Source organism: Carassius carassius, chromosome 1 (assembly GCF_963082965.1).
Source record: "Carassius carassius chromosome 1, fCarCar2.1, whole genome shotgun sequence".
NCBI classification, from domain to species: Eukaryota; Metazoa; Chordata; class Actinopteri; order Cypriniformes; family Cyprinidae; genus Carassius; species Carassius carassius.
In genome coordinates this window covers 4806985-4831408 of record NC_081755.1, presented here as the reverse complement: position 1 = coordinate 4831408, position 24424 = coordinate 4806985, and the positions used below count along the sequence as shown (strand labels likewise).

Below are 24424 nucleotides of genomic sequence, written 5' to 3'. Positions count from 1 at the left end.
GCATATGACTGGAAAGCCATTTTGGTGGCATTTTGTGGCGCTCTTAGAGAGAGTTTTGATCAGGACCTCCCTTCACACACAGGCCTCTACCACCCGGAAAACAAAACACGAACACTCCGCGTACACGCCACAGCAAACTTGAGCTGACACAAACATTCACTTATCACCCTTAGTCTTCTTTTAACACAAGACGACTCGCAAAGCTGTTCACTCTCAAAAGGGGCTACGGACGCTGCTCCACGCATCCGTCAGCGGACACGTGTGCTAAATTCTGTTCTTGCCGACAAGGCTGTGAAAAGCTTCCTTCGTCCCTGGGTGGGCTCGAACCACCATCCTTTTGGTTAACAGCCGAACGCACCAGCCTATTGCGCCACAGAGACTGGCGGTGTATGCTCCTATGGGTAACGGTCACAAAACAATTTGAAGCTGGCCGCGTCTCACAGGTTAACTGCAGCACTAGTCCTGTGTCAGCAAACTGAGGTCAAGAGAATGACACCCGTTGGGAGGGGCGAGAGAGAGCTAAAGGTCACACCCAACGTGGGGCTCGAATCCACGACCCTGAGATTAAGAGTCTCATGCTCTACCGACTGAGCTAGCCGGGCGAATGTAGTCAAATGATCAAGGCTGACCGCTATTTTGATAAGTGCCAAACATTTCATGCGCAAAACGGAGCCTCGCTTCTCTCACAGGCTGACAAAACATCTCGCGGGTAAGGTTGGGGTAAAGCCTAGCGGTAGGCTTAGAGCAGGGGTGTCCCAACTCTATCCTGGAGGTTCCTTGTCCTGCCGAGCTTGGCTCCAAGCACAAAGAAACACACCTGAAGCTGCTGATCCCGCTCTCACCACGTACACTAGAAACTTCCAGGCAGGTCTGATGGAGCTGGCTGGAGCGAAACTCTACCTGACAGGGGCCCTCCAGGACAGAGTTTGGACACCCCTGGCTTAGAGTGTTCTCTGTTTGTTTTAGCCATGCCTGTTGCTGGGGAATACAGATTGAACGAGCAGAGCTCTTGTTCAACAGCCTGAAAGGCTATTAGTTCAGCCAACTCATCAAACGTTCCAGGTATGGAGTTCTGTCTCGCTGTGTGAATACCATTTGCAAACTCCGACAGCATTCGACTGGAAAGCCATTTTGGTGGCATTTTGTGGCGCTCTTAGAGAGAGTTTTGATCAGAAACCTCCCTTCACACACAGGCCTCTACCACCCGGAAAACAAAACACGAACACTCCGCGTACACGCCACAGCAAACTTGAGCTGACACAAACATTCACTTATCACCCTTAGTCTTCTTTTAACACAAGACGACTCGCAAAGCTGTTCACTCTCAAAAGGGGCTACGGACGCTGCTCCACGCATCCGTCAGCGGACACGTGTGCTAAATTCTGTTCTTGCCGACAAGGCTGTGAAAAGCTTCCTTCGTCCCTGGGTGGGCTCGAACCACCATCCTTTTGGTTAACAGCCGAACGCGCCAGCCTATTGCGCCACAGAGACTGGCAGTGTATGCTCCTATGGGTAACGGTCACAAAACAATTTGAAGCTGGCCGCGTCTCACAGGTTAACTGCAGCACTAGTCCTGTGTCAGCAAACTGAGGTCAAGAGAATGACACCCGTTGGGAGGGGCGAGAGAGAGCTAAAGGTCACACCCAACGTGGGGCTCGAACCCACGACCCTGACATTAAGAGTCTCATGCTCTACCGACTGAGCTAGCCGGGCGAATGTAGTCAAATGATCAAGGCTGACCGCTGTTTTGATAAGTGCCAAACATTTCATGCGCAAAACAGAGCCTCGCTTCTCGCACAGGCTGACAAAACATCTCGCGGGTAAGGTTGGGGTAAAGCCTAGCGGTAGGCTTAGAGCAGGGGTGTCCCAACTCTATCCTGGAGGTTCCTTGTCCTGCCGAGCTTGGCTCCAAGCAAAAAGAAACACACCTGAAGCTGCTGATCCCGCTCTCACCACGTAGACTAGAAACTTCCAGGCAGGTATGATGGAGCTGGCTGGAGCGAAACTCTACCTGACAGGGGCCCTCCAGGACAGAGTTTGGACACCCCTGGCTTAGAGTGTTCTCTGTTTGTTTTAGCCATGCCTGTTGCTGGGGAATACAGATTGAACGAGCAGAGCTCTTGTTCAACAGCCTGAAAGGCTATTAGTTCAGCCAACTCATCAAACGTTCCAGGTATGGAGTTCTGTCTCGCTGTGTGAATACCATTTGCAAACTCCGACAGCATTCGACTGGAAAGCCATTTTGGTGGCATTTTGTGGCGCTCTTAGAGAGAGTTTTGATCAGAAACCTCCCTTCACACACAGGCCTCTACCACCCGGAAAACAAAACACGAACACTCCGCGTACACGCCACAGCAAACTTGAGCTGACACAAACATTCACTTATCACCCTTAGTCTTCTTTTAACACAAGACGACTCGCAAAGCTGTTCACTCTCAAAAGGGGCTACGGACGCTGCTCCACGCATCCGTCAGCGGACACGTGTGCTAAATTCTGTTCTTGCCGACAAGGCTGTGAAAAGCTTCCTTCGTCCCTGGGTGGGCTCGAACCACCATCCTTTTGGTTAACAGCCGAACGCGCCAGCCTATTGCGCCACAGAGACTGGCGGTGTATGCTCCTATGGGTAACGGTCACAAAACAATTTGAAGCTGGCCGCGTCTCACAGGTTAACTGCAGCACTAGTCCTGTGTCAGCAAACTGAGGTCAAGAGAATGACACCCGTTGGGAGGGGCGAGAGAGAGCTAAAGGTCACACCCAACGTGGGGCTCGAACCCACGACCCTGACATTAAGAGTCTCATGCTCTACCGACTGAGCTAGCCGGGCGAATGTAGTCAAATGATCAAGGCTGACCGCTGTTTTGATAAGTGCCAAACATTTCATGCGCAAAACAGAGCCTCGCTTCTCGCACAGGCTGACAAAACATCTCGCGGGTAAGGTTGGGGTAAAGCCTAGCGGTAGGCTTAGAGCAGGGGTGTCCCAACTCTATCCTGGAGGTTCCTTGTCCTGCCGAGCTTGGCTCCAAGCAAAAAGAAACACACCTGAAGCTGCTGATCCCGCTCTCACCACGTAGACTAGAAACTTCCAGGCAGGTATGATGGAGCTGGCTGGAGCGAAACTCTACCTGACAGGGGCCCTCCAGGACAGAGTTTGGACACCCCTGGCTTAGACTGTTCTCTGTTTGTTTTAGCCATGCCTGTTGCTGGGCAATACAGATTGAACGAGCAGAGCTCTTGTCCAACAGCCTGAAAGGCTATTAATTCGGCCAACTCATCAAACGTTCCAGGTATGGAGTTCTGTCTCGCTGTGTGAATACCATTTGCAAACTCCGACAGCATTCGACTGGAAAGCCATTTTGGTGGCATTTTGTGGCGCTCTTAGAGAGAGTTTTGATCAGAAACCTCCCTTCACACACAGGCCTCTACCACCCGGAAAACAAAACACGAACACTCCGCGTACACGCCACAGCAAACTTGAGCTGACACAAACATTCACTTATCACCCTTAGTCTTCTTTTAACACAAGACGACTCGCAAAGCTGTTCACTCTCAAAAGGGGCTACGGACGCTGCTCCACGCATCCGTCAGCGGACACGTGTGCTAAATTCTGTTCTTGCCGACAAGGCTGTGAAAAGCTTCCTTCGTCCCTGGGTGGGCTCGAACCACCATCCTTTTGGTTAACAGCCGAACGCGCCAGCCTATTGCGCCACAGAGACTGGCGGTGTATGCTCCTATGGGTAACGGTCACAAAACAATTTGAAGCTGGCCGCGTCTCACAGGTTAACTGCAGCACTAGTCCTGTGTCAGCAAACTGAGGTCAAGAGAATGACACCCGTTGGGAGGGGCGAGAGAGAGCTAAAGGTCACACCCAACGTGGGGCTCGAACCCACGACCCTGAGATTAAGAGTCTCATGCTCTACCGACTGAGCTAGCCGGGCGAATGTAGTCAAATGATCAAGGCTGACCGCTGTTTTGATAAGTGCCAAACATTTCATGCGCAAAACGGAGCCTCGCTTCTCTCACAGGCTGACAAAACATCTCGCGGGTAAGGTTGGGGTAAAGCCTAGCGGTAGGCTTAGAGCAGGGGTGTCCCAACTCTATCCTGGAGGTTCCTTGTCCTGCCGAGTTTGGCTCCAAGCACAAAGAAACACACCTGAAGCTGCTGATCCCGCTCTCACCACGTACACTAGAAACTTCCAGGCAGGTCTGATGGAGCTGGCTGGAGCGAAACTCTACCTGACAGGGGCCCTCCAGGACAGAGTTTGGACACCCCTGGCTTAGAGTGTTCTCTGTTTGTTTTAGCCATGCCTGTTGCTGGGGAATACAGATTGAACGAGCAGAGCTCTTGTTCAACAGCCTGAAAGGCTATTAGTTCAGCCAACTCATCAAACGTTCCAGGTATGGAGTTCTGTCTCGCTGTGTGAATACCGTTTGCAAACTCCGACAGCATATGACTGGAAAGCCATTTTGGTGGCATTTTGTGGCGCTCTTAGAGAGAGTTTTGATCAGGACCTCCCTTCACACACAGGCCTCTACCACCCGGAAAACAAAACACGAACACTCAGCGTACACGCCACAGCAAACTTGAGCTGACACAAACATTCACTTAGCACCCTTTGTCTTCTTTTAACACAAGACGACTCGCAAAGCTGTTCACTCTCAAAAGGGGCTACGGACGCTGCTCCACGCATGCATCAGCGGACACGTGTGCTAAATTCTGTTCTTGCCGACAAGGCTGTGAAAAGCTTCCTTCGTCCCTGGGTGGGCTCGAACCACCATCCTTTCGGTTAACAGCCGAACGCGCTAGCCTATTGCGCCACAGAGACTGGCGGTGTATGCTCCTATGGGTAACGGTCACAAAACAATTTGAAGCTGGCCGCGTCTCACAGGTTAACTGCAGCACTAGTCCTGTGTCAGCAAACTGAGGTCAAGAGAATGACACCCATTGGGAGGGGCGAGAGAGAGCTAAAGGTCACGCCCAACGTGGGGCTCGAACCCACGACCCTGAGATTAAGAGTCTCATGATCTACCGACTGAGCTAGCCGGGCGAATGTAGTCAAATGATCAAGGCTGACCGCTGTTTTGATAAGTGCCAAACATTTCATGCGCAAAACAGAGCCTCGCTTCTCGCACAGGCTGACAAAACATCTCGCGGGTAAGGTTGGGGTAAAGCCTAGCGGTAGGCTTAGAGCAGGGGTGTCCCAACTCTATCCTGGAGGTTCCTTGTCCTGCCGAGCTTGGCTCCAAGCAAAAAGAAACACACCTGAAGCTGCTGATCCCGCTCTCACCACGTAGACTAGAAACTTCCAGGCAGGTATGATGGAGCTGGCTGGAGCGAAACTCTACCTGACAGGGGCCCTCCAGGACAGAGTTTGGACACCCCTGGCTTAGAGTGTTCTCTGTTTGTTTTAGCCATGCCTGTTGCTGGGGAATACAGATTGAACGAGCAGAGCTCTTGTTCAACAGCCTGAAAGGCTATTAGTTCAGCCAACTCATCAAACGTTCCAGGTATGGAGTTCTGTCTCGCTGTGTGAATACCATTTGCAAACTCCGACAGCATTCGACTGGAAAGCCATTTTGGTGGCATTTTGTGGCGCTCCTAGAGGGAGTTTTGATCAGGACCTCCCTTCACACACAGGCCTCTACCACCCGGAAAACAAAACATGAACACTCCGCGTACACGCCACAGCAAACTTAAGCTGACACAAACATTCACTTAGCACCCTTTGTCTTCTTTTAACACAAGACGACTCGCAAAGCTGTTCACTCTCAAAAGGGGCTACGGACGCTGCTCCACGCATCCGTCAGCGGACACGTGTGCTAAATTCTGTTCTTGCCGACAAGGCTGTGAAAAGCTTCCTTCGTCCCTGGGTGGGCTCGAACCACCATCCTTTTGGTTAACAGCCGAACGCGCCAGCCTATTGCGCCACAGAGACTGGCGGTGTATGCTCCTATGGGTAACGGTCACAAAACAATTTGAAGCTGGCCGCGTCTCACAGGTTAACTGCAGCACTAGTCCTGTGTCAGCAAACTGAGGTCAAGAGAATGACACCCGTTGGGAGGGGCGAGAGAGAGCTAAAGGTCACACCCAACGTGGGGCTCGAACCCACGACCCTGAGATTAAGAGTCTCATGCTCTACCGACTGAGCTAGCCGGGCGAATGTAGTCAAATGATCAAGGCTGACCGCTGTTTTGATAAGTGCCAAACATTTCATGCGCAAAACGGAGCCTCGCTTCTCTCACAGGCTGACAAAACATCTCGCGGGTAAGGTTGGGGTAAAGCCTAGCGGTAGGCTTAGAGCAGGGGTGTCCCAACTCTATCCTGGAGGTTCCTTGTCCTGCCGAGTTTGGCTCCAAGCACAAAGAAACACACCTGAAGCTGCTGATCCCGCTCTCACCACGTACACTAGAAACTTCCAGGCAGGTCTGATGGAGCTGGCTGGAGCGAAACTCTACCTGACAGGGGCCCTCCAGGACAGAGTTTGGACACCCCTGGCTTAGAGTGTTCTCTGTTTGTTTTAGCCATGCCTGTTGCTGGGGAATACAGATTGAACGAGCAGAGCTCTTGTTCAACAGCCTGAAAGGCTATTAGTTCAGCCAACTCATCAAACGTTCCAGGTATGGAGTTCTGTCTCGCTGTGTGAATACCGTTTGCAAACTCCGACAGCATATGACTGGAAAGCCATTTTGGTGGCATTTTGTGGCGCTCTTAGAGAGAGTTTTGATCAGGACCTCCCTTCACACACAGGCCTCTACCACCCGGAAAACAAAACACGAACACTCAGCGTACACGCCACAGCAAACTTGAGCTGACACAAACATTCACTTAGCACCCTTTGTCTTCTTTTAACACAAGACGACTCGCAAAGCTGTTCACTCTCAAAAGGGGCTACGGACGCTGCTCCATGCATGCATCAGCGGACACGTGTGCTAAATTCTGTTCTTGCCGACAAGGCTGTGAAAAGCTTCCTTCGTCCCTGGGTGGGCTCGAACCACCATCCTTTCGGTTAACAGCCGAACGCGCTAGCCTATTGCGCCACAGAGACTGGCGGTGTATGCTCCTATGGGTAACGGTCACAAAACAATTTGAAGCTGGCCGCGTCTCACAGGTTAACTGCAGCACTAGTCCTGTGTCAGCAAACTGAGGTCAAGAGAATGACACCCATTGGGAGGGGCGAGAGAGAGCTAAAGGTCACGCCCAACGTGGGGCTCGAACCCACGACCCTGAGATTAAGAGTCTCATGATCTACCGACTGAGCTAGCCGGGCGAATGTAGTCAAATGATCAAGGCTGACCGCTGTTTTGATAAGTGCCAAACATTTCATGCGCAAAACAGAGCCTCGCTTCTCGCACAGGCTGACAAAACATCTCGCGGGTAAGGTTGGGGTAAAGCCTAGCGGTAGGCTTAGAGCAGGGGTGTCCCAACTCTATCCTGGAGGTTCCTTGTCCTGCCGAGCTTGGCTCCAAGCAAAAAGAAACACACCTGAAGCTGCTGATCCCGCTCTCACCACGTAGACTAGAAACTTCCAGGCAGGTATGATGGAGCTGGCTGGAGCGAAACTCTACCTGACAGGGGCCCTCCAGGACAGAGTTTGGACACCCCTGGCTTAGAGTGTTCTCTGTTTGTTTTAGCCATGCCTGTTGCTGGGGAATACAGATTGAACGAGCAGAGCTCTTGTTCAACAGCCTGAAAGGCTATTAGTTCAGCCAACTCATCAAACGTTCCAGGTATGGAGTTCTGTCTCGCTGTGTGAATACCATTTGCAAACTCCGACAGCATTCGACTGGAAAGCCATTTTGGTGGCATTTTGTGGCGCTCCTAGAGGGAGTTTTGATCAGGACCTCCCTTCACACACAGGCCTCTACCACCCGGAAAACAAAACATGAACACTCCGCGTACACGCCACAGCAAACTTAAGCTGACACAAACATTCACTTAGCACCCTTTGTCTTCTTTTAACACAAGACGACTCGCAAAGCTGTTCACTCTCAAAAGGGGCTACGGACGCTGCTCCACGCATGCGTCAGCGGACACGTGTGCTAAATTCTGTGCTTGCCGACATGGCTGTGAAAAGCTTCTTTCGTCCCTGGGTGGGCTTGAACCACCATCCTTTCGGTTAACAGCCGAACGCGCTAGCCTATTGCGCCACAGAGACTGGCGGTGTCTGCTCCTGTGGGTAACGGTCACAAAACAATTTGAAGCTGGGCGCGTCTCACAGGTTAACTGCAAAACTAGTCCTGCGTAAGCAATCTGAGTTCAAGAGAATGACACCCGTTGGGAGGGGCGAGAGAGAGCTATAGGGGCACGCCCAACGTGTGGCTAAACCCACGACCCTGAGATTAAGAATCTCATGCTCTACCGACTGAGCTAGCCGGACGAATGTAGTCAAATGATCAAGGCTGACTGCTGTTTTGATAAGTGCCAAACATTTCATGCGCAAAACGGAGCCTCGCTTCTCGCACAGGCTGACAAAACATCCCGCGGGTAAGGTTGGGGTAAAGCCTAGCGGTAGGCTTAGAGCACGGGTGTCCCTACTCTATCCTGGAGGTTCCTTGTCCTGCCGAGCTTGGCTCCAAGCACAAAGAAACACACCTGAAGCTGCTGATCCCGCTCTCACCACGGAGAATAGAAACTTCCAGGCAGGTCTGATGGAGCTGGCTGGAGCGAAACTCTACCTGACAGGGGCCCTCCAGGACAGAGTTTGGACACCCCTGGCTTAGACTGTTCTCTGTTTGTTTTAGCCATGCCTGTTGCTGGGCAATACAGATTGAACGAGCAGAGCTCTTGTCCAACAGCCTGAAAGGCTATTAATTCGGCCAACTCATCAAACGTTCCAGGTATGGAGTTCTGTCTCGCTGTGTGAATACCGTTTGCAAACTCCGACAGCATATGACTGGAAAGCCATTTTGGTGGCATTTTGTGGCGCTCTTAGAGAGAGTTTTGATCAGGACCTCCCTTCACACACAGGCCGCTACCACCCGGAAAACAAAACACGAACACTCCGCGTACACGCCACAGCAAACTTGAGCTGACACAAACATTCACTTATCACCCTTAGTCTTCTTTTAACACAAGACGACTCGCAAAGCTGTTCACTCTCAAAAGGGGCTACGGACGCTGCTCCACGCATGCGTCAGCGGACACGTGTGCTAAATTCTGTTCTTGCCGACAAGGCTGTGAAAAGCTTCCTTCGTCCCTGGGTGGGCTCGAACCACCATCCTTTTGGTTAACAGCCGAACGCGCCAGCCTATTGCGCCACAGAGACTGGCGGTGTATGCTCCTATGGGTAATGGTCATAAAACAATTTGAAGCTGGCCGCGTCTCACAGGTTAACTGCAGCACTAGTCCTGTGTCAGCAAACTGAGGTCAAGAGAATGACACCCGTTGGGAGGGGCGAGAGAGAGCTAAAGGTCACACCCAACGTGGGGCTCGAACCCACGACCCTGAGATTAAGAGTCTCATGCTCTACCGACTGAGCTAGCCGGGCGAATGTAGTCAAATGATCAAGGCTGACCGCTGTTTTGATAAGTGCCAAACATTTCATGCGCAAAACGGAGCCTCGCTTCTCGCACAGGCTGACAAAACATCTCGCGGGTAAGGTTGGGGTAAAGCCTAGCGGTAGGCTTAGAGCAGGGGTGTCCCAACTCTATCCTGGAGGTTCCTTGTCCTGCCGAGCTTGGCTCCAAGCACAAAGAAACACACCTGAAGCTGCTGATCCCGCTCTCACCACGTACACTAGAAACTTCCAGGCAGGTCTGATGGAGCTGGCTGGAGCGAAACTCTACCTGACAGGGGCCCTCCAGGACAGAGTTTGGACACCCCTGGCTTAGAGTGTTCTCTGTTTGTTTTAGCCATGCCTGTTGCTGGGGAATACAGATTGAACGAGCAGAGCTCTTGTTCAACAGCCTGAAAGGCTATTAGTTCAGCCAACTCATCAAACATTCCAGGTATGGAGTTCTGTCTCGCTGTGTGAATACCGTTTGCAAACTCCGACAGCATATGACTGGAAAGCCATTTTTGTGGCATTTTGTGGCGCTCTTAGAGAGAGTTTTGATCAGGACCTCCCTTCACACACAGGCCTCTACCACCCGGAAAACAAAACACGAACACTCAGCGTACACGGCACAGCAAACTTGAGCTGACACAAACATTCACTTAGCACCCTTTGTCTTCTTTTAACACAAGACGACTCGCAAAGCTGTTCACTCTCAAAAGGGGCTACGGACGCTGCTCCACGCATGCGTCAGCGGACACGTGTGCTAAATTCTGTTCTTGCCGACAAGGCTGTGAAAAGCTTCCTTCGTCCCTGGGTGGGCTCGAACCACCATCCTTTCGGTTAACAGCCGAACGCGCTAGCCTATTGCGCCACAGAGACTGGCGGTGTATGCTCCTATGGGTAACGGTCACAAAACAATTTGAAGCTGGCCGCGTCTCACAGGTTAACTGCAGCACTAGTCCTGTGTCAGCAAACTGAGGTCAAGAGAATGACACCCGTTGGGAGGGGCGAGAGAGAGCTAAAGGTCACGCCCAACGTGGGGCTCGAACCCACGACCCTGAGATTAAGAGTCTCATGCTCTACCGACTGAGCTAGCCGGGCGAATGTAGTCAAATTATCAAGGCTGACCGCTGTTTTGATAAGTGCCAAACATTTCATGCGCAAAACGGAGCCTCGCTTCTCGCACAGGCTGACAAAACATCTCGCGGGTAAGGTTGGGGTAAAGCCTAGCGGTAGGCTTAGAGCAGGGGTGTCCCAACTCTATCCTGGAGGTTCCTTGTCCTGCCGAGCTTGGCTCCAAGCACAAAGAAACACACCTGAAGCTGCTGATCCCGCTCTCACCACGTAGACTAGAAACTTCCAGGCAGGTCTGATGGAGCTGGCTGGAGCGAAACTCTACCTGACAGGGGCCCTCCAGGACAGAGTTTGGACACCCCTGGCTTAGAGTGTTCTCTGTTTGTTTTAGCCATGCCTGTTGCTGGGGAATACAGATTGAACGAGCAGAGCTCTTGTTCAACAGCCTGAAAGGCTATTAGTTCAGCCAACTCATCAAACGTTCCAGGTATGGAGTTCTGTCTCGCTGTGTGAATACCATTTGCAAACTCCGACAGCATACGACTGGAAAGCCATTTTGGTGGCATTTTGTGGCGCTCCTAGAGGGAGTTTTGATCAGGACCTCCCTTCACACACAGGCCTCTACCACCCGGAAAACAAAACATGAACACTCCGCGTACACGCCACAGCAAACTTAAGCTGACACAAACATTCACTTAAAACCCTTTGTCTTCTTTTAACACAAGACGACTCGCAAAGCTGTTCACTCTCAAAAGGGGCTACGAACGCTGCTCCACGCATGCGTCAGCGGACACGTGTGCTAAATTCTGTGCTTGCCGACATGGCTGTGAAAAGCTTCTTTCGTCCCTGGGTGGGCTTGAACCACCATCCTTTCGGTTAACAGCCGAACACGCTAGCCTATTGCGCCACAGAGACTGGCGGTGTCTGCTCCTGTGGGTAACGGTCACAAAACAATTTGAAGCTGGGCGCGTCTCACAGGTTAACTGCAAAACTAGTCCTGCGTAAGCAATCTGAGTTCAAGAGAATGACACCCGTTGGGAGGGGCGAGAGAGAGCTATAGGGGCACGCCCAACGTGTGGCTAAACCCACGACCCTGAGATTAAGAATCTCATGTTCTACCGACTGAGCTAGCCGTACGAATGTAGTCAAATGATCAAGGCTGACTGCTGTTTTGATAAGTGCCAAACATTTCATGCGCAAAACGGAGCCTCGCTTCTCGCACAGGCTGACAAAACATCCCGCAGGTAAGGTTGGGGTAAAGCCTATCGGTAGGCTTAGAGCACGGGTGTCCCTACTCTATCCTGGAGTTTCCTTGTCCTGCCGAGCTTGGCTCCAAGCACAAAGAAACACACCTTAAGCTGCTGATCCCGCTCTCACCAGACTAGAAACTTCCAGGCAGGTCTGATGGAGCTGGCTGGAGCGAAACTCTACCTGACAGGGGCCCTCCAGGACAGAGTTTGGACACCCCTGGCTTAGACTGTTCTCTGTTTGTTTTAGCCATGCCTGTTGCTGGGCAATACAGATTGAACGAGCAGAGCTCTTGTCCAACAGCCTGAAAGGCTATTAATTCGGCCAACTCATCAAACGTTCCAGGTATGGAGTTCTGTCTCGCTGTGTGAATACCGTTTGCAAACTCCGACAGCATATGACTGGAAAGCCATTTTGGTGGCATTTTGTGGCGCTCTTAGAGAGAGTTTTGATCAGGACCTCCCTTCACACACAGGCCTCTACCACCCGGAAAACAAAACACGAACACTCAGCGTACACGCCACAGCAAACTTGAGCTGACACAAACATTCACTTAGCACCCTTTGTCTTCTTTTAACACAAGACGACTCGCAAAGCTGTTCACTCTCAAAAGGGGCTACGGACGCTGCTCCACGCATGCATCAGCGGACACGTGTGCTAAATTCTGTTCTTGCCGACAAGGCTGTGAAAAGCTTCCTTCGTCCCTGGGTGGGCTCGAACCACCATCCTTTCGGTTAACAGCCGAACGCGCTAGCCTATTGCGCCACAGAGACTGGCGGTGTATGCTCCTATGGGTAACGGTCACAAAACAATTTGAAGCTGGCCGCGTCTCACAGGTTAACTGCAGCACTAGTCCTGTGTCAGCAAACTGAGGTCAAGAGAATGACACCCATTGGGAGGGGCGAGAGAGAGCTAAAGGTCACGCCCAACGTGGGGCTCGAACCCACGACCCTGAGATTAAGAGTCTCATGCTCTACCGACTGAGCTAGCCGGGCGAATGTAGTCAAATGATCAAGGCTGACCGCTGTTTTGATAAGTGCCAAACATTTCATGCGCAAAACAGAGCCTCGCTTCTCGCACAGGCTGACAAAACATCTCGCGGGTAAGGTTGGGGTAAAGCCTAGCGGTAGGCTTAGAGCAGGGGTGTCCCAACTCTATCCTGGAGGTTCCTTGTCCTGCCGAGCTTGGCTCCAAGCAAAAAGAAACACACCTGAAGCTGCTGATCCCGCTCTCACCACGTAGACTAGAAACTTCCAGGCAGGTATGATGGAGCTGGCTGGAGCGAAACTCTACCTGACAGGGGCCCTCCAGGACAGAGTTTGGACACCCCTGGCTTAGAGTGTTCTCTGTTTGTTTTAGCCATGCCTGTTGCTGGGGAATACAGATTGAACGAGCAGAGCTCTTGTTCAACAGCCTGAAAGGCTATTAGTTCAGCCAACTCATCAAACGTTCCAGGTATGGAGTTCTGTCTCGCTGTGTGAATACCATTTGCAAACTCCGACAGCATTCGACTGGAAAGCCATTTTGGTGGCATTTTGTGGCGCTCTTAGAGAGAGTTTTGATCAGAAACCTCCCTTCACACACAGGCCTCTACCACCCGGAAAACAAAACACGAACACTCCGCGTACACGCCACAGCAAACTTGAGCTGACACAAACATTCACTTATCACCCTTAGTCTTCTTTTAACACAAGACGACTCGCAAAGCTGTTCACTCTCAAAAGGGGCTACGGACGCTGCTCCACGCATCCGTCAGCGGACACGTGTGCTAAATTCTGTTCTTGCCGACAAGGCTGTGAAAAGCTTCCTTCGTCCCTGGGTGGGCTCGAACCACCATCCTTTTGGTTAACAGCCGAACGCGCCAGCCTATTGCGCCACAGAGACTGGCGGTGTATGCTCCTATGGGTAACGGTCACAAAACAATTTGAAGCTGGCCGCGTCTCACAGGTTAACTGCAGCACTAGTCCTGTGTCAGCAAACTGAGGTCAAGAGAATGACACCCGTTGGGAGGGGCGAGAGAGAGCTAAAGGTCACACCCAACGTGGGGCTCGAACCCACGACCCTGAGATTAAGAGTCTCATGCTCTACCGACTGAGCTAGCCGGGCGAATGTAGTCAAATGATCAAGGCTGACCGCTGTTTTGATAAGTGCCAAACATTTCATGCGCAAAACGGAGCCTCGCTTCTCTCACAGGCTGACAAAACATCTCGCGGGTAAGGTTGGGGTAAAGCCTAGCGGTAGGCTTAGAGCAGGGGTGTCCCAACTCTATCCTGGAGGTTCCTTGTCCTGCCGAGTTTGGCTCCAAGCACAAAGAAACACACCTGAAGCTGCTGATCCCGCTCTCACCACGTACACTAGAAACTTCCAGGCAGGTCTGATGGAGCTGGCTGGAGCGAAACTCTACCTGACAGGGGCCCTCCAGGACAGAGTTTGGACACCCCTGGCTTAGAGTGTTCTCTGTTTGTTTTAGCCATGCCTGTTGCTGGGGAATACAGATTGAACGAGCAGAGCTCTTGTTCAACAGCCTGAAAGGCTATTAGTTCAGCCAACTCATCAAACGTTCCAGGTATGGAGTTCTGTCTCGCTGTGTGAATACCGTTTGCAAACTCCGACAGCATATGACTGGAAAGCCATTTTGGTGGCATTTTGTGGCGCTCTTAGAGAGAGTTTTGATCAGGACCTCCCTTCACACACAGGCCTCTACCACCCGGAAAACAAAACACGAACACTCAGCGTACACGCCACAGCAAACTTGAGCTGACACAAACATTCACTTAGCACCCTTTGTCTTCTTTTAACACAAGACGACTCGCAAAGCTGTTCACTCTCAAAAGGGGCTACGGACGCTGCTCCACGCATGCATCAGCGGACACGTGTGCTAAATTCTGTTCTTGCCGACAAGGCTGTGAAAAGCTTCCTTCGTCCCTGGGTGGGCTCGAACCACCATCCTTTCGGTTAACAGCCGAACGCGCTAGCCTATTGCGCCACAGAGACTGGCGGTGTATGCTCCTATGGGTAACGGTCACAAAACAATTTGAAGCTGGCCGCGTCTCACAGGTTAACTGCAGCACTAGTCCTGTGTCAGCAAACTGAGGTCAAGAGAATGACACCCATTGGGAGGGGCGAGAGAGAGCTAAAGGTCACGCCCAACGTGGGGCTCGAACCCACGACCCTGAGATTAAGAGTCTCATGATCTACCGACTGAGCTAGCCGGGCGAATGTAGTCAAATGATCAAGGCTGACCGCTGTTTTGATAAGTGCCAAACATTTCATGCGCAAAACAGAGCCTCGCTTCTCGCACAGGCTGACAAAACATCTCGCGGGTAAGGTTGGGGTAAAGCCTAGCGGTAGGCTTAGAGCAGGGGTGTCCCAACTCTATCCTGGAGGTTCCTTGTCCTGCCGAGCTTGGCTCCAAGCAAAAAGAAACACACCTGAAGCTGCTGATCCCGCTCTCACCACGTAGACTAGAAACTTCCAGGCAGGTATGATGGAGCTGGCTGGAGCGAAACTCTACCTGACAGGGGCCCTCCAGGACAGAGTTTGGACACCCCTGGCTTAGAGTGTTCTCTGTTTGTTTTAGCCATGCCTGTTGCTGGGGAATACAGATTGAACGAGCAGAGCTCTTGTTCAACAGCCTGAAAGGCTATTAGTTAAGCCAACTCATCAAACGTTCCAGGTATGGAGTTCTGTCTCGCTGTGTGAATACCATTTGCAAACTCCGACAGCATTCGACTGGAAAGCCATTTTGGTGGCATTTTGTGGCGCTCCTAGAGGGAGTTTTGATCAGGACCTCCCTTCACACACAGGCCTCTACCACCCGGAAAACAAAACATGAACACTCCGCGTACACGCCACAGCAAACTTAAGCTGACACAAACATTCACTTAGCACCCTTTGTCTTCTTTTAACACAAGACGACTCGCAAAGCTGTTCACTCTCAAAAGGGGCTACGGACGCTGCTCCACGCATGCGTCAGCGGACACGTGTGCTAAATTCTGTGCTTGCCGACATGGCTGTGAAAAGCTTCTTTCGTCCCTGGGTGGGCTTGAACCACCATCCTTTCGGTTAACAGCCGAACGCGCTAGCCTATTGCGCCACAGAGACTGGCGGTGTCTGCTCCTGTGGGTAACGGTCACAAAACAATTTGAAGCTGGGCGCGTCTCACAGGTTAACTGCAAAACTAGTCCTGCGTAAGCAATCTGAGTTCAAGAGAATGACACCCGTTGGGAGGGGCGAGAGAGAGCTATAGGGGCACGCCCAACGTGTGGCTAAACCCACGACCCTGAGATTAAGAATCTCATGCTCTACCGACTGAGCTAGCCGGACGAATGTAGTCAAATGATCAAGGCTGACTGCTGTTTTGATAAGTGCCAAACATTTCATGCGCAAAACGGAGCCTCGCTTCTCGCACAGGCTGACAAAACATCCCGCGGGTAAGGTTGGGGTAAAGCCTAGCGGTAGGCTTAGAGCACGGGTGTCCCTACTCTATCCTGGAGGTTCCTTGTCCTGCCGAGCTTGGCTCCAAGCACAAAGAAACACACCTGAAGCTGCTGATCCCGCTCTCACCACGGAGAATAGAAACTTCCAGGCAGGTCTGATGGAGCTGGCTGGAGCGAAACTCTACCTGACAGGGGCCCTCCAGGACAGAGTTTGGACACCCCTGGCTTAGACTGTTCTCTGTTTGTTTTAGCCATGCCTGTTGCTGGGCAATACAGATTGAACGAGCAGAGCTCTTGTCCAACAGCCTGAAAGGCTATTAATTCGGCCAACTCATCAAACGTTCCAGGTATGGAGTTCTGTCTCGCTGTGTGAATACCGTTTGCAAACTCCGACAGCATATGACTGGAAAGCCATTTTGGTGGCATTTTGTGGCGCTCTTAGAGAGAGTTTTGATCAGGACCTCCCTTCACACACAGGCCGCTACCACCCGGAAAACAAAACACGAACACTCCGCGTACACGCCACAGCAAACTTGAGCTGACACAAACATTCACTTATCACCCTTAGTCTTCTTTTAACACAAGACGACTCGCAAAGCTGTTCACTCTCAAAAGGGGCTACGGACGCTGCTCCACGCATGCGTCAGCGGACACGTGTGCTAAATTCTGTTCTTGCCGACAAGGCTGTGAAAAGCTTCCTTCGTCCCTGGGTGGGCTCGAACCACCATCCTTTTGGTTAACAGCCGAACGCGCCAGCCTATTGCGCCACAGAGACTGGCGGTGTATGCTCCTATGGGTAATGGTCATAAAACAATTTGAAGCTGGCCGCGTCTCACAGGTTAACTGCAGCACTAGTCCTGTGTCAGCAAACTGAGGTCAAGAGAATGACACCCGTTGGGAGGGGCGAGAGAGAGCTAAAGGTCACACCCAACGTGGGGCTCGAACCCACGACCCTGAGATTAAGAGTCTCATGCTCTACCGACTGAGCTAGCCGGGCGAATGTAGTCAAATGATCAAGGCTGACCGCTGTTTTGATAAGTGCCAAACATTTCATGCGCAAAACGGAGCCTCGCTTCTCGCACAGGCTGACAAAACATCTCGCGGGTAAGGTTGGGGTAAAGCCTAGCGGTAGGCTTAGAGCAGGGGTGTCCCAACTCTATCCTGGAGGTTCCTTGTCCTGCCGAGCTTGGCTCCAAGCACAAAGAAACACACCTGAAGCTGCTGATCCCGCTCTCACCACGTACACTAGAAACTTCCAGGCAGGTCTGATGGAGCTGGCTGGAGCGAAACTCTACCTGACAGGGGCCCTCCAGGACAGAGTTTGGACACCCCTGGCTTAGAGTGTTCTCTGTTTGTTTTAGCCATGCCTGTTGCTGGGGAATACAGATTGAACGAGCAGAGCTCTTGTTCAACAGCCTGAAAGGCTATTAGTTCAGCCAACTCATCAAACGTTCCAGGTATGGAGTTCTGTCTCGCTGTGTGAATACCGTTTGCAAACTCCGACAGCATATGACTGGAAAGCCATTTTTGTGGCATTTTGTGGCGCTCTTAGAGAGAGTTTTGATCAGGACCTCCCTTCACACACAGGCCTCTACCACCCGGAAAACAAAACACGAACACTCAGCGTACACGCCACAGCAAACTTGAGCTGACACAAACATTCACTTAGCACCCTTTGTCTTCTTTTAACACAAGACGACTCGCAAAGCTGTTCACTCTCAAAAGGGGCTACGGACGCTGCTCCACGCATGCGTCAGCGGACACGTGTGCTAAATTCTGTTCTTGCCGACAAGGCTGTGAAAAGCTTCCTTCGTCCCTGGGTGGGCTCGAACCACCATCCTTTCGGTTAACAGCCGAACGCGCTAGCCTATTGCGCCACAGAGACTGGCGGTGTATGCTCCTATGTGTAACGGTCACAAAACAATTTGAAGCTGGCCGCGTCTCACAGGTTAACTGCAGCACTAGTCCTGTGTCAGCAAACTGAGGTCAAGAGAATGACACCCGTTGGGAGGGGCGAGAGAGAGCTAAAGGTCACGCCCAACGTGGGGCTCGAACCCACGACCCTGAGATTAAGAGTCTCATGCTCTACCGACTGAGCTAGCCGGGCGAATGTAGTCAAATTATCAAGGCTGACCGCTGTTTTGATAAGTGCCAAACATTTCATGCGCAAAACGGAGCCTCGCTTCTCGCACAGGCTGACAAAACATCTCGCGGGTAAGGTTGGGGTAAAGCCTAGCGGTAGGCTTAGAGCAGGGGTGTCCCAACTCTATCCTGGAGGTTCCTTGTCCTGCCGAGCTTGGCTCCAAGCACAAAGAAACACACCTGAAGCTGCTGATCCCGCTCTCACCACGTAGACTAGAAACTTCCAGGCAGGTCTGATGGAGCTGGCTGGAGCGAAACTCTACCTGACAGGGGCCCTCCAGGACAGAGTTTGGACACCCCTGGCTTAGAGTGTTCTCTGTTTGTTTTAGCCATGCCTGTTGCTGGGGAATACAGATTGAACGAGCAGAGCTCTTGTTCAACAGCCTGAAAGGCTATTAGTTCAGCCAACTCATCAAACGTTCCAGGTATGGAGTTCTGTCTCGCTGTGTGAATACCATTTGCAAACTCCGACAGCATACGACTGGAAAGCCATTTTGGTGGCATTTTGTGGCGCTCCTAGAGGGAGTTTTGATCAGGACCTCCCTTCACACACAGGCCTCTACCACCCGGAAAACAAAACATGAACACTCCGCGTACACGCCACAGCAAACTTAAGCTGACACAAACATTCACTTAAAACCCTTTGTCTTCTTTTAACACAAGACGACTCGCAAAGCTGTTCACTCTCAAAAGGGGCTACGAACGCTGCTCCACGCATGCGTCAGCGGACACGTGTGCTAAATTCTGTGCTTGCCGACATGGCTGTGAAAAGCTTCTTTCGTCCCTGGGTGGGCTTGAACCACCATCCTTTCGGTTAACAGCCGAACACGCTAGCCTATTGCGCCACAGAGACTGGCGGTGTCTGCTCCTGTGGGTAACGGTCACAAAACAATTTGAAGCTGGGCGCGTCTCACAGGTTAACTGCAAAACTAGTCCTGCGTAAGCAATCTGAGTTCAAGAGAATGACACCCGTTGGGAGGGGCGAGAGAGAGCTATAGGGGCACGCCCAACGTGTGGCTAAACCCACGACCCTGAGATTAAGAATCTCATGTTCTACCGACTGAGCTAGCCGTACGAATGTAGTCAAATGATCAAGGCTGACTGCTGTTTTGATAAGTGCCAAACATTTCATGCGCAAAACGGAGCCTCGCTTCTCGCACAGGCTGACAAAACATCCCGCAGGTAAGGTTGGGGTAAAGCCTAGCGGTAGGCTTAGAGCAGGGGTGTCCCAACTCTATCCTGGAGGTTCCTTGTCCTGCCGAGTTTGGCTCCAAGCACAAAGAAACACACCTGAAGCTGCTGATCCCGCTCTCACCACGTACACTAGAAACTTCCAGGCAGGTCTGATGGAGCTGGCTGGAGCGAAACTCTACCTGACAGGGGCCCTCCAGGACAGAGTTTGGACACCCCTGGCTTAGAGTGTTCTCTGTTTGTTTTAGCCATGCCTGTTGCTGGGGAATACAGATTGAACGAGCAGAGCTCTTGTTCAACAGCCTGAAAGGCTATTAGTTCAGCCAACTCATCAAACGTTCCAGGTATGGAGTTCTGTCTCGCTGTGTGAATACCGTTTGCAAACTCCGACAGCATATGACTGGAAAGCCATTTTGGTGGCATTTTGTGGCGCTCTTAGAGAGAGTTTTGATCAGGACCTCCCTTCACACACAGGCCTCTACCACCCGGAAAACAAAACACGAACACTCAGCGTACACGCCACAGCAAACTTGAGCTGACACAAACATTCACTTAGCACCCTTTGTCTTCTTTTAACACAAGACGACTCGCAAAGCTGTTCACTCTCAAAAGGGGCTACGGACGCTGCTCCACGCATGCATCAGCGGACACGTGTGCTAAATTCTGTTCTTGCCGACAAGGCTGTGAAAAGCTTCCTTCGTCCCTGGGTGGGCTCGAACCACCATCCTTTCGGTTAACAGCCGAACGCGCTAGCCTATTGCGCCACAGAGACTGGCGGTGTATGCTCCTATGGGTAACGGTCACAAAACAATTTGAAGCTGGCCGCGTCTCACAGGTTAACTGCAGCACTAGTCCTGTGTCAGCAAACTGAGGTCAAGAGAATGACACCCATTGGGAGGGGCGAGAGAGAGCTAAAGGTCACGCCCAACGTGGGGCTCGAACCCACGACCCTGAGATTAAGAGTCTCATGATCTACCGACTGAGCTAGCCGGGCGAATGTAGTCAAATGATCAAGGCTGACCGCTGTTTTGATAAGTGCCAAACATTTCATGCGCAAAACAGAGCCTCGCTTCTCGCACAGGCTGACAAAACATCTCGCGGGTAAGGTTGGGGTAAAGCCTAGCGGTAGGCTTAGAGCAGGGGTGTCCCAACTCTATCCTGGAGGTTCCTTGTCCTGCCGAGCTTGGCTCCAAGCAAAAAGAAACACACCTGAAGCTGCTGATCCCGCTCTCACCACGTAGACTAGAAACTTCCAGGCAGGTATGATGGAGCTGGCTGGAGCGAAACTCTACCTGACAGGGGCCCTCCAGGACAGAGTTTGGACACCCCTGGCTTAGAGTGTTCTCTGTTTGTTTTAGCCATGCCTGTTGCTGGGGAATACAGATTGAACGAGCAGAGCTCTTGTTCAACAGCCTGAAAGGCTATTAGTTCAGCCAACTCATCAAACGTTCCAGGTATGGAGTTCTGTCTCGCTGTGTGAATACCATTTGCAAACTCCGACAGCATTCGACTGGAAAGCCATTTTGGTGGCATTTTGTGGCGCTCCTAGAGGGAGTTTTGATCAGGACCTCCCTTCACACACAGGCCTCTACCACCCGGAAAACAAAACATGAACACTCCGCGTACACGCCACAGCAAACTTAAGCTGACACAAACATTCACTTAGCACCCTTTGTCTTCTTTTAACACAAGACGACTCGCAAAGCTGTTCACTCTCAAAAGGGGCTACGGACGCTGCTCCACGCATGCGTCAGCGGACACGTGTGCTAAATTCTGTGCTTGCCGACATGGCTGTGAAAAGCTTCTTTCGTCCCTGGGTGGGCTTGAACCACCATCCTTTCGGTTAACAGCCGAACGCGCTAGCCTATTGCGCCACAGAGACTGGCGGTGTCTGCTCCTGTGGGTAACGGTCACAAAACAATTTGAAGCTGGGCGCGTCTCACAGGTTAACTGCAAAACTAGTCCTGCGTAAGCAATCTGAGTTCAAGAGAATGACACCCGTTGGGAGGGGCGAGAGAGAGCTATAGGGGCACGCCCAACGTGTGGCTAAACCCACGACCCTGAGATTAAGAATCTCATGCTCTACCGACTGAGCTAGCCGGACGAATGTAGTCAAATGATCAAGGCTGACTGCTGTTTTGATAAGTGCCAAACATTTCATGCGCAAAACGGAGCCTCGCTTCTCGCACAGGCTGACAAAACATCCCGCGGGTAAGGTTGGGGTAAAGCCTAGCGGTAGGCTTAGAGCACGGGTGTCCCTACTCTATCCTGGAGGTTCCTTGTCCTGCCGAGCTTGGCTCCAAGCACAAAGAAACACACCTGAAGCTGCTGATCCCGCTCTCACCACGGAGAATAGAAACTTCCAGGCAGGTCTGATGGAGCTGGCTGGAGCGAAACTCTACCTGACAGGGGCCCTCCAGGACAGAGTTTGGACACCCCTGGCTTAGACTGTTCTCTGTTTGTTTTAGCCATGCCTGTTGCTGGGCAATACAGATTGAACGAGCAGAGCTCTTGTCCAACAGCCTGAAAGGCTATTAATTCGGCCAACTCATCAAACGTTCCAGGTATGGAGTTCTGTCTCGCTGTGTGAATACCGTTTGCAAACTCCGACAGCATATGACTGGAAAGCCATTTTGGTGGCATTTTGTGGCGCTCTTAGAGAGAGTTTTGATCAGGACCTCCCTTCACACACAGGCCGCTACCACCCGGAAAACAAAACACGAACACTCCGCGTACACGCCACAGCAAACTTGAGCTGACACAAACATTCACTTATCACCCTTAGTCTTCTTTTAACACAAGACGACTCGCAAAGCTGTTCACTCTCAAAAGGGGCTACGGACGCTGCTCCACGCATGCGTCAGCGGACACGTGTGCTAAATTCTGTTCTTGCCGACAAGGCTGTGAAAAGCTTCCTTCGTCCCTGGGTGGGCTCGAACCACCATCCTTTTGGTTAACAGCCGAACGCGCCAGCCTATTGCGCCACAGAGACTGGCGGTGTATGCTCCTATGGGTAATGGTCATAAAACAATTTGAAGCTGGCCGCGTCTCACAGGTTAACTGCAGCACTAGTCCTGTGTCAGCAAACTGAGGTCAAGAGAATGACACCCGTTGGGAGGGGCGAGAGAGAGCTAAAGGTCACACCCAACGTGGGGCTCGAACCCACGACCCTGAGATTAAGAGTCTCATGCTCTACCGACTGAGCTAGCCGGGCGAATGTAGTCAAATGATCAAGGCTGACCGCTGTTTTGATAAGTGCCAAACATTTCATGCGCAAAACGGAGCCTCGCTTCTCGCACAGGCTGACAAAACATCTCGCGGGTAAGGTTGGGGTAAAGCCTAGCGGTAGGCTTAGAGCAGGGGTGTCCCAACTCTATCCTGGAGGTTCCTTGTCCTGCCGAGCTTGGCTCCAAGCACAAAGAAACACACCTGAAGCTGCTGATCCCGCTCTCACCACGTAGACTAGAAACTTCCAGGCAGGTCTGATGGAGCTGGCTGGAGCGAAACTCTACCTGACAGGGGCCCTCCAGGACAGAGTTTGGACACCCCTGGCTTAGAGTGTTCTCTGTTTGTTTTAGCCATGCCTGTTGCTGGGGAATACAGATTGAACGAGCAGAGCTCTTGTTCAACAGCCTGAAAGGCTATTAGTTCAGCCAACTCATCAAACGTTCCAGGTATGGAGTTCTGTCTCGCTGTGTGAATACCATTTGCAAACTCCGACAGCATACGACTGGAAAGCCATTTTGGTGGCATTTTGTGGCGCTCCTAGAGGGAGTTTTGATCAGGACCTCCCTTCACACACAGGCCTCTACCACCCGGAAAACAAAACATGAACACTCCGCGTACACGCCACAGCAAACTTAAGCTGACACAAACATTCACTTAAAACCCTTTGTCTTCTTTTAACACAAGACGACTCGCAAAGCTGTTCACTCTCAAAAGGGGCTACGAACGCTGCTCCACGCATGCGTCAGCGGACACGTGTGCTAAATTCTGTGCTTGCCGACATGGCTGTGAAAAGCTTCTTTCGTCCCTGGGTGGGCTTGAACCACCATCCTTTCGGTTAACAGCCGAACACGCTAGCCTATTGCGCCACAGAGACTGGCGGTGTCTGCTCCTGTGGGTAACGGTCACAAAACAATTTGAAGCTGGGCGCGTCTCACAGGTTAACTGCAAAACTAGTCCTGCGTAAGCAATCTGAGTTCAAGAGAATGACACCCGTTGGGAGGGGCGAGAGAGAGCTATAGGGGCACGCCCAACGTGTGGCTAAACCCACGACCCTGAGATTAAGAATCTCATGTTCTACCGACTGAGCTAGCCGTACGAATGTAGTCAAATGATCAAGGCTGACTGCTGTTTTGATAAGTGCCAAACATTTCATGCGCAAAACGGAGCCTCGCTTCTCGCACAGGCTGACAAAACATCCCGCAGGTAAGGTTGGGGTAAAGCCTAGCGGTAGGCTTAGAGCAGGGGTGTCCCAACTCTATCCTGGAGGTTCCTTGTCCTGCCGAGTTTGGCTCCAAGCACAAAGAAACACACCTGAAGCTGCTGATCCCGCTCTCACCACGTACACTAGAAACTTCCAGGCAGGTCTGATGGAGCTGGCTGGAGCGAAACTCTACCTGACAGGGGCCCTCCAGGACAGAGTTTGGACACCCCTGGCTTAGAGTGTTCTCTGTTTGTTTTAGCCATGCCTGTTGCTGGGGAATACAGATTGAACGAGCAGAGCTCTTGTTCAACAGCCTGAAAGGCTATTAGTTCAGCCAACTCATCAAACGTTCCAGGTATGGAGTTCTGTCTCGCTGTGTGAATACCGTTTGCAAACTCCGACAGCAT

General features: G+C 51.8%; 37 non-coding genes across 37 annotated transcripts; all 37 read right to left on the bottom strand.

Moving 5' to 3' along the window:
• Window positions 1-529: 529 nt before the first annotated feature.
• trnak-cuu (transfer RNA lysine (anticodon CUU)) lies at window positions 530-602 on the bottom strand. The gene has a single exon. It is a non-coding gene; the product is annotated as a tRNA-Lys (tRNA).
• Window positions 603-1417: 815 nt separating this feature from the next.
• On the bottom strand, window positions 1418-1491 carry trnan-guu (transfer RNA asparagine (anticodon GUU)). The gene has a single exon. It is a non-coding gene; the product is annotated as a tRNA-Asn (tRNA).
• Window positions 1492-1640: 149 nt separating this feature from the next.
• On the bottom strand, window positions 1641-1713 carry trnak-cuu (transfer RNA lysine (anticodon CUU)). Its single transcript has one exon. It is a non-coding gene; the product is annotated as a tRNA-Lys (tRNA).
• Window positions 1714-2528: 815 nt separating this feature from the next.
• Window positions 2529-2602, bottom strand: trnan-guu (transfer RNA asparagine (anticodon GUU)). The gene has a single exon. It is a non-coding gene; the product is annotated as a tRNA-Asn (tRNA).
• Window positions 2603-2751: 149 nt separating this feature from the next.
• On the bottom strand, window positions 2752-2824 carry trnak-cuu (transfer RNA lysine (anticodon CUU)). Its single transcript has one exon. It is a non-coding gene; the product is annotated as a tRNA-Lys (tRNA).
• An 815-nt stretch (window positions 2825-3639) lies between these two features.
• Window positions 3640-3713, bottom strand: trnan-guu (transfer RNA asparagine (anticodon GUU)). Its single transcript has one exon. It is a non-coding gene; the product is annotated as a tRNA-Asn (tRNA).
• Window positions 3714-3862: 149 nt separating this feature from the next.
• On the bottom strand, window positions 3863-3935 carry trnak-cuu (transfer RNA lysine (anticodon CUU)). Its single transcript has one exon. It is a non-coding gene; the product is annotated as a tRNA-Lys (tRNA).
• An 814-nt stretch (window positions 3936-4749) lies between these two features.
• Window positions 4750-4823, bottom strand: trnan-guu (transfer RNA asparagine (anticodon GUU)). The gene has a single exon. It is a non-coding gene; the product is annotated as a tRNA-Asn (tRNA).
• A 149-nt stretch (window positions 4824-4972) lies between these two features.
• On the bottom strand, window positions 4973-5045 carry trnak-cuu (transfer RNA lysine (anticodon CUU)). The gene has a single exon. It is a non-coding gene; the product is annotated as a tRNA-Lys (tRNA).
• An 814-nt stretch (window positions 5046-5859) lies between these two features.
• On the bottom strand, window positions 5860-5933 carry trnan-guu (transfer RNA asparagine (anticodon GUU)). The gene has a single exon. It is a non-coding gene; the product is annotated as a tRNA-Asn (tRNA).
• Window positions 5934-6082: 149 nt separating this feature from the next.
• trnak-cuu (transfer RNA lysine (anticodon CUU)) lies at window positions 6083-6155 on the bottom strand. The gene has a single exon. It is a non-coding gene; the product is annotated as a tRNA-Lys (tRNA).
• An 814-nt stretch (window positions 6156-6969) lies between these two features.
• On the bottom strand, window positions 6970-7043 carry trnan-guu (transfer RNA asparagine (anticodon GUU)). The gene has a single exon. It is a non-coding gene; the product is annotated as a tRNA-Asn (tRNA).
• Window positions 7044-7192: 149 nt separating this feature from the next.
• Window positions 7193-7265, bottom strand: trnak-cuu (transfer RNA lysine (anticodon CUU)). The gene has a single exon. It is a non-coding gene; the product is annotated as a tRNA-Lys (tRNA).
• An 814-nt stretch (window positions 7266-8079) lies between these two features.
• Window positions 8080-8153, bottom strand: trnan-guu (transfer RNA asparagine (anticodon GUU)). Its single transcript has one exon. It is a non-coding gene; the product is annotated as a tRNA-Asn (tRNA).
• Window positions 8154-9189: 1036 nt separating this feature from the next.
• Window positions 9190-9263, bottom strand: trnan-guu (transfer RNA asparagine (anticodon GUU)). The gene has a single exon. It is a non-coding gene; the product is annotated as a tRNA-Asn (tRNA).
• Window positions 9264-9412: 149 nt separating this feature from the next.
• trnak-cuu (transfer RNA lysine (anticodon CUU)) lies at window positions 9413-9485 on the bottom strand. The gene has a single exon. It is a non-coding gene; the product is annotated as a tRNA-Lys (tRNA).
• Window positions 9486-10299: 814 nt separating this feature from the next.
• trnan-guu (transfer RNA asparagine (anticodon GUU)) lies at window positions 10300-10373 on the bottom strand. Its single transcript has one exon. It is a non-coding gene; the product is annotated as a tRNA-Asn (tRNA).
• A 149-nt stretch (window positions 10374-10522) lies between these two features.
• Window positions 10523-10595, bottom strand: trnak-cuu (transfer RNA lysine (anticodon CUU)). The gene has a single exon. It is a non-coding gene; the product is annotated as a tRNA-Lys (tRNA).
• Window positions 10596-11409: 814 nt separating this feature from the next.
• On the bottom strand, window positions 11410-11483 carry trnan-guu (transfer RNA asparagine (anticodon GUU)). Its single transcript has one exon. It is a non-coding gene; the product is annotated as a tRNA-Asn (tRNA).
• A 1032-nt stretch (window positions 11484-12515) lies between these two features.
• Window positions 12516-12589, bottom strand: trnan-guu (transfer RNA asparagine (anticodon GUU)). Its single transcript has one exon. It is a non-coding gene; the product is annotated as a tRNA-Asn (tRNA).
• A 149-nt stretch (window positions 12590-12738) lies between these two features.
• Window positions 12739-12811, bottom strand: trnak-cuu (transfer RNA lysine (anticodon CUU)). Its single transcript has one exon. It is a non-coding gene; the product is annotated as a tRNA-Lys (tRNA).
• An 815-nt stretch (window positions 12812-13626) lies between these two features.
• On the bottom strand, window positions 13627-13700 carry trnan-guu (transfer RNA asparagine (anticodon GUU)). Its single transcript has one exon. It is a non-coding gene; the product is annotated as a tRNA-Asn (tRNA).
• Window positions 13701-13849: 149 nt separating this feature from the next.
• trnak-cuu (transfer RNA lysine (anticodon CUU)) lies at window positions 13850-13922 on the bottom strand. The gene has a single exon. It is a non-coding gene; the product is annotated as a tRNA-Lys (tRNA).
• Window positions 13923-14736: 814 nt separating this feature from the next.
• Window positions 14737-14810, bottom strand: trnan-guu (transfer RNA asparagine (anticodon GUU)). The gene has a single exon. It is a non-coding gene; the product is annotated as a tRNA-Asn (tRNA).
• Window positions 14811-14959: 149 nt separating this feature from the next.
• On the bottom strand, window positions 14960-15032 carry trnak-cuu (transfer RNA lysine (anticodon CUU)). The gene has a single exon. It is a non-coding gene; the product is annotated as a tRNA-Lys (tRNA).
• Window positions 15033-15846: 814 nt separating this feature from the next.
• trnan-guu (transfer RNA asparagine (anticodon GUU)) lies at window positions 15847-15920 on the bottom strand. Its single transcript has one exon. It is a non-coding gene; the product is annotated as a tRNA-Asn (tRNA).
• Window positions 15921-16956: 1036 nt separating this feature from the next.
• Window positions 16957-17030, bottom strand: trnan-guu (transfer RNA asparagine (anticodon GUU)). Its single transcript has one exon. It is a non-coding gene; the product is annotated as a tRNA-Asn (tRNA).
• Window positions 17031-17179: 149 nt separating this feature from the next.
• Window positions 17180-17252, bottom strand: trnak-cuu (transfer RNA lysine (anticodon CUU)). Its single transcript has one exon. It is a non-coding gene; the product is annotated as a tRNA-Lys (tRNA).
• An 814-nt stretch (window positions 17253-18066) lies between these two features.
• trnan-guu (transfer RNA asparagine (anticodon GUU)) lies at window positions 18067-18140 on the bottom strand. The gene has a single exon. It is a non-coding gene; the product is annotated as a tRNA-Asn (tRNA).
• A 149-nt stretch (window positions 18141-18289) lies between these two features.
• Window positions 18290-18362, bottom strand: trnak-cuu (transfer RNA lysine (anticodon CUU)). The gene has a single exon. It is a non-coding gene; the product is annotated as a tRNA-Lys (tRNA).
• An 814-nt stretch (window positions 18363-19176) lies between these two features.
• trnan-guu (transfer RNA asparagine (anticodon GUU)) lies at window positions 19177-19250 on the bottom strand. The gene has a single exon. It is a non-coding gene; the product is annotated as a tRNA-Asn (tRNA).
• A 1036-nt stretch (window positions 19251-20286) lies between these two features.
• trnan-guu (transfer RNA asparagine (anticodon GUU)) lies at window positions 20287-20360 on the bottom strand. Its single transcript has one exon. It is a non-coding gene; the product is annotated as a tRNA-Asn (tRNA).
• A 149-nt stretch (window positions 20361-20509) lies between these two features.
• Window positions 20510-20582, bottom strand: trnak-cuu (transfer RNA lysine (anticodon CUU)). Its single transcript has one exon. It is a non-coding gene; the product is annotated as a tRNA-Lys (tRNA).
• An 814-nt stretch (window positions 20583-21396) lies between these two features.
• trnan-guu (transfer RNA asparagine (anticodon GUU)) lies at window positions 21397-21470 on the bottom strand. The gene has a single exon. It is a non-coding gene; the product is annotated as a tRNA-Asn (tRNA).
• Window positions 21471-22506: 1036 nt separating this feature from the next.
• On the bottom strand, window positions 22507-22580 carry trnan-guu (transfer RNA asparagine (anticodon GUU)). The gene has a single exon. It is a non-coding gene; the product is annotated as a tRNA-Asn (tRNA).
• A 149-nt stretch (window positions 22581-22729) lies between these two features.
• On the bottom strand, window positions 22730-22802 carry trnak-cuu (transfer RNA lysine (anticodon CUU)). The gene has a single exon. It is a non-coding gene; the product is annotated as a tRNA-Lys (tRNA).
• An 814-nt stretch (window positions 22803-23616) lies between these two features.
• trnan-guu (transfer RNA asparagine (anticodon GUU)) lies at window positions 23617-23690 on the bottom strand. Its single transcript has one exon. It is a non-coding gene; the product is annotated as a tRNA-Asn (tRNA).
• Window positions 23691-24424: the final 734 nt, after the last annotated feature.